Here is a 4,994-nt window from a genome sequence, read left to right on the forward strand (position 1 = left end):
TCTCTCTCTCTCTCTCTCTCTCTCTCTCTCTCTCTGACTCTCTCTCTCTCCCTCTTTCTTTCAATCTCGGCCTCTTTATGTAATCTCCTTCTCTCTTTCTGTCTGTCTCTCTGTCTCTTTCTGCCTGTCTGTCTCTATCTCTCTCTCTCTCTCTCTGGCTCTGTCCTTCTTTCTATTTCTCTGTCTTTCTCCCTTTCTGTATTTCTCTGTCTCTCTGTCTCTGTCTTTCTCCCTTTCTGTATCTCTCTGTCTCTCTGTCTGTCTTTATATCTCTGTCTCTGTCTCTGTCTTTCTCCCTTTCTGTCTCTCTCTGTTTCTGTCTTTCTCTATCTCCTTCTCTATTTCTCCCCATCCTTACTTCCCTCCTATCTCTCTTTCTCTCACTAAGTTCAAGTAGATGGTGGCTAAGAACTTCCTCTTATTCCCTTCCTTTTGGCACATGAATTTGTCCATGAATCAGGTCAGGAGCAAAGAGCAAGAAATATACTAATTTTATCTCTAATTATAGAAGGAAAAGAATTAGAAACTCAGACAACAGGTCATGGAGATGTTTTTCTTGAGTGTAATGGTGGGGAAAGGGAAGTCACAGTCTAACCCTTTCCCCAATCACTTGAATGCTCATAGCTAGCCATGTTTTCTTATAAATCATTTAAGAAAATATAATAAGAAGGTTTTAGAATCTTTTTAAGAGCTTTGCCAATTGCAGAATTAAGTAATTATTATTCAAATTAAGGAATTTCAAGATTAAACAGAAACAGAGAACTTGATTAGCATTAGGTCACAACAAAAAAAATTTAAGATTAAATTCAGGGTGTTTCATTCATCTTTCTAATTATATATTTTTCAAAATGCATCCACATCATTTCTTTAATAGACATTTTAAAGAGAATTAAGAGAGTTTATTTCCCTCCAAACTAGCTGGTATTTATAGATGCACAGAGAGAGTCTAGAAAATAGATTTTCTGACTCCAAAACCCTAATGACACTTTCATGTAGTTTCTTATTTGGTGAGCCCATTTTCCTGTAAACTGCTCACATATCTTTAAATAAGATGTTTTGCTTTTCTAGTGTCAATCCCCTCCGGAATTTCCTTGAAGTCAGCTGCTGTGAGAACACACCAGAGGCCACATGCATGGCTACTGAGGGTGAAAGTGGCATTACCACCAGAAATAGATTTTCAAACATCCAATTCAGAGAGACTCCCCAAGAGGATCAAGAGAAACAGACCGAAGCCCGGAGGGACTTGGAAGCTGACAGACTGATGCAGTTTTGCAAGCTGACCATGATATGCTTTAGAAAAACAAGAGAGAATTGGGCCACTTAGGGACTAATCCTTGAATCTGTATATAATAAGACTAGGACTAGGTAGATGGGGACTAAGCTGTTTTTGTTTGCAAACTTCAAGTCCTATTTTTAGTTTGGAGGTCCAGCTGTGCATCTACCTTCAAATGGGATATAACAGGCAATTCTGAGTCACACTTTCAATAGATAAATTGTGAAAGACAGCATGGAATGGGATTTTATAAGATTGGAAGAACATTACTTTCTAGAACAAGGATTTGTCACATGCATCTTCAGTATTTTGTCCAACCCCAATGCTATTAATGTGAGGTTTCCAAAAGCTTTGATTCTTCTTCCTCAACTTTGTTTGAAAATTTAGGTAATCTTGGATCAAATTATTCCTCTTGAGAATGGATGGATAACAAGTTAACAAAGTCAGTGATGGCTTGAGTCCACGCAAATCAGTTATGGTACAAGAATTGCCCCCTTCCTCTTTGTCCCTGTTGATATTTCTGGGGCAGTTTCTATTCTCCAAATATGTTCTGTGCTAGACATTGAATACACAAAGGATCTGTGATTCCATCCGTAAAGGGAACTTTACTGATATAGACAACACACCAGCTATTAATAAAAAAAAAATATCGATTTGTGATTTAATGATTAAATACCTGGTTGCTAAATAAGGATTTTATAGACTCACAGGATATGCCTAGGGCCATATAATGAGTAATCATGTGGTGAAATTTCAGCCTGGGTCTTCCTGACCCAGAATTCCATCCCTCATCTGATAATACTTTCATTTGCCATATATCAAACTATACCAAATCAAATCAGTCATAGCATTTTTTAAAATGGCAAACAAAGGAAGGCAGCTTTAATCTTTTTATCTCCCCTCCCCAATGTGTAAGATTTATCCTGACAGTTTGCAATGAGATGAAATGGATAATGGAAGCCCCTTGTCACAATAACTCAGTTGAAATGTATTGTCGGATTAATAGAGTCAGTTACCCACTCCACCAAAGAGAAAAATGAATCAAAATTTTGAAATCTCCTTCTCTCTGAACACTAACGTTGTTTAGGAAAAGGAGGTGAAGTTTCTCCATTGTCCTCTTTCCTCAATCTCATCTTCCCCATCTCTTTCAGGACCTTCTAGAACTGATATCATGCTAAGACATTTTGCCACGTAGTAAATATATGGTAGATGTTTAGTATATATCTATATTTGTTTAATAAATTAAGTAATGTATAGACAATGAAGGGTTAACATAAATAGGGAAGACAGAAGGGGAACTGTTGGGAGGATGAGAAGAGTGAAAGTGATAAATTCTGGGTTTGACATTTAATTTAATAGTTTAATTTGCCAATTATTTAAGAACTGATGATGTGTCCACGTCATCGTTATAAACACAAAAATCAAAGTTTCTGTCCTCAAGACTAAAGGAGAAATAATATAAAAATATATAAATATTATTTGTAATAATTATATATGTGTGGATATATATGCATGTACATGCATTCATGTGTGTATATATATATGCATACATAGATATAGTTTATTTTTTAAAAAATCTTTACTTTCTATCTTAGAATTAATACTAAGTATCAGTTCCAAGACAGAAGAGAAGTAGGGGCTAGGCAATAAGTGACTCACACAGGTTCACACATTTAGGAAGTATCTTAGGCCAAATTTGAACCCCGGACCTACAGTTACTAGGTATGTCTCTCTATCCCCTCAGCCACCTAGCTGCCCTTCATACAGACACACACACACATACACACACACACACACACACACACACACACACACACATATAGTTTCGTAAGAATATAAAGCACTATTCATTTACAATCCTTTCATAAAGAATAGCTTAATGCTAAAAGGGGCTGAAAAAAGTAATTTCATGTAAAAGAAAGAGTTAAATCAATTATTAAAGGATGTAAGATATTTCTTCTGTCATAGATGAACATTTGATATTTGAAAGGAGAAGTAATAGAACTTTGAATCTAAAAAATTATATTAAAACATTTGTATGAAGAAATAGTATTAATGTGGTATTTGAGCAGTTTGGGGGGAAATGAACTATGACATAAATATAAATACAAATTAGCTTATGAAAGTGTGTGGGATGATACCTAATTTACAGTAATAGTTGACCGCTTTAAGTGGATGGAAAAAGATTTTGTTACTGTATTAAAAAGCAGAAAAATTGTTGTATAAAGAAACACTATATTAAGGATACAAAATATGTTGGGCCTTGGCAAAGACTTAAGAGATTCAGAGTATTATGATTCCCCAAACTAATTTACGTTTAATTGTTTTAATATTGAAGAGGATAAAACTCTAAAACAGAGAGAAACCATTCAACTATTTGGAGACCACATGATAATTGACTTAAGGTCTAGTGAATTCATAGAGAAATTTGTTGAGTTGTCACCAAGTGCCAGGAGACTGATTTATGCTAGTGGAAGATTTAGGAGATGGGGGCTGAGGTCGATGCAGTGAAGAGAATGAAGAACCTGACAGGAGGGAAAAGATTCATGAGAGGAGGGAAAGGAAACTCATTTCTGTCAGATCCCTGTGTGGTGTGACCAACAAGAATTTGTTGTTCAGTCATTTCATTTGTGTCCAATTCTTCATGACTCCATTTAGAGTTTTCTTGGCAAAGATACTGGCGTAGTTTACCATTTCCTTCTTCAGCTCATTTTTTTTTAAAGATGGACAAACATGGTTAAGTGACTAGCCCAGGGTCACACCGCTAGTAAATGTCTGAAGCCAGAACTCAGAAAGAAAAATCTCACTGACTTCAAGCCTTGCACACTGCTGTACCACCTAGCAGCCCCAGACAAGACCTTAATCCCCAAATATTGCTCTTCGGTGACCTCTACTAATGTTTGATTATTCATGAACTCAACTTACTCTTGACAATATTTTTATTTATTTTGCCTTATTGTTAAATAAACGATTATAGATAAAACCTAAAAATGGCTGTAATGTGAGTGGCTAGATTGTATAAACAGAAACAAGTAAGAAGGAGCTCAAGAGCTAAAATGTTCATTTGAGGGAGAATCTTCTCAGTGGCGTTACCTCTCTAGAGCTCTGAAAGAACTTGATTATACCACATGGTAGCGTTTCTTCTCTGGGAACCTAGACCTCTCAATATGAAAACAGATTGAATCCATAATAAAGCTAACCAAGAGAGCAAGTAGGTGTCCACACACCAAAATCTGTAATACCACCACATATCAAGGGTGTCACATGTATATACAAAACAAACATAAGGTAATTTTGTAGGCAGAAGGGGAGGCACCAGTATCCAGGGGAATTAGAGAAGATGATATAGGAAGTGGCATTCGAGCTGAGCTTCGAAATTTGCTGGGAGTTCCTGCCAAGATGATTACCTAAAAGCGGGACAGATCATAGGGCTCCCACGCATCTGCTCCAGCAGAACCTGATTTATTCACACCAGATCAAATAATTATCAAAGAAATCCAATAAATGATACTAAACTACTTTTTCTATCCCAGAATTGAATAAAACATCAGTTAGAGAAGTCAACGGGCAATGAGAAAATGGGTCTTTCCAGCAAAACAAGTATCAGTATGAACAGAGACAGGAGAGAGAGCAGGATGGAGGACAATAAGGATGATGCCAAAAAAGAGAACCAGTGCAGCATTTTCTTCAAGCACAGAAGAGAACAGAAGGAAGTTCAGAA

This window comes from Gracilinanus agilis, chromosome X (genome assembly GCF_016433145.1).
Source record: "Gracilinanus agilis isolate LMUSP501 chromosome X, AgileGrace, whole genome shotgun sequence".
NCBI classification, from domain to species: Eukaryota; Metazoa; Chordata; class Mammalia; order Didelphimorphia; family Didelphidae; genus Gracilinanus; species Gracilinanus agilis.